Genomic DNA, 597 nt, shown 5'->3' on the forward strand with positions numbered 1-597 from the left:
GATAGCGCAGCGTTGTGGCTCCATCGACCCCCGAAAGAGTACCGCCCCCAAAAGAGAGGCCCGCCCCTGGGTACACCCGTTCCGCTGAAACCCCGCCCCCTCCAAATACAGGAAGTCTAGGGTTGGAGGAGAGCGAATCCTTATCGCTGTTTCAGCCCCTCCAGAAGGAGGAAGCCAATTAGAAAGGAGCTTATTTTTCTTAGCCGCACCCCTTTCTCGAAAGGCTCTCGTCGCTCGCTGATGACGCAATACGCATCCGTTCCAGCCAATCACTGGTCCGGTTTCAAGTGCACTTTCCTGCCCATTTCGTAATAACCAGAGTCCGGAAGTCTGGAAAAAGGGAGCTCCTGCCCGGACCTTTACCGCCCTTTCTTTGACCCACCTCACCTCTTTTCCCACTATACAGATGAGGAAAGGGGGGTGAGGGTTTGGCTTGACTTAGGAACCGAGGAGAGAACCCGATGTCCGACCCTCGTCCAGCAGTCCCGGGGCCGTGGGAGGCACTCGGTCCGGTTGCAGAATTTAAGGGGGCTCCAACAAAATCAGTAATCAAGTAATATTTTAATGCAATGTTTTTTTTTTTTTTTTTTTTTTTTT

Source organism: Galeopterus variegatus, unplaced genomic scaffold (genome assembly GCF_000696425.1).
Source record: "Galeopterus variegatus unplaced genomic scaffold, G_variegatus-3.0.2 Scaffold4752, whole genome shotgun sequence".
Classification (NCBI taxonomy): Eukaryota; Metazoa; Chordata; class Mammalia; order Dermoptera; family Cynocephalidae; genus Galeopterus; species Galeopterus variegatus.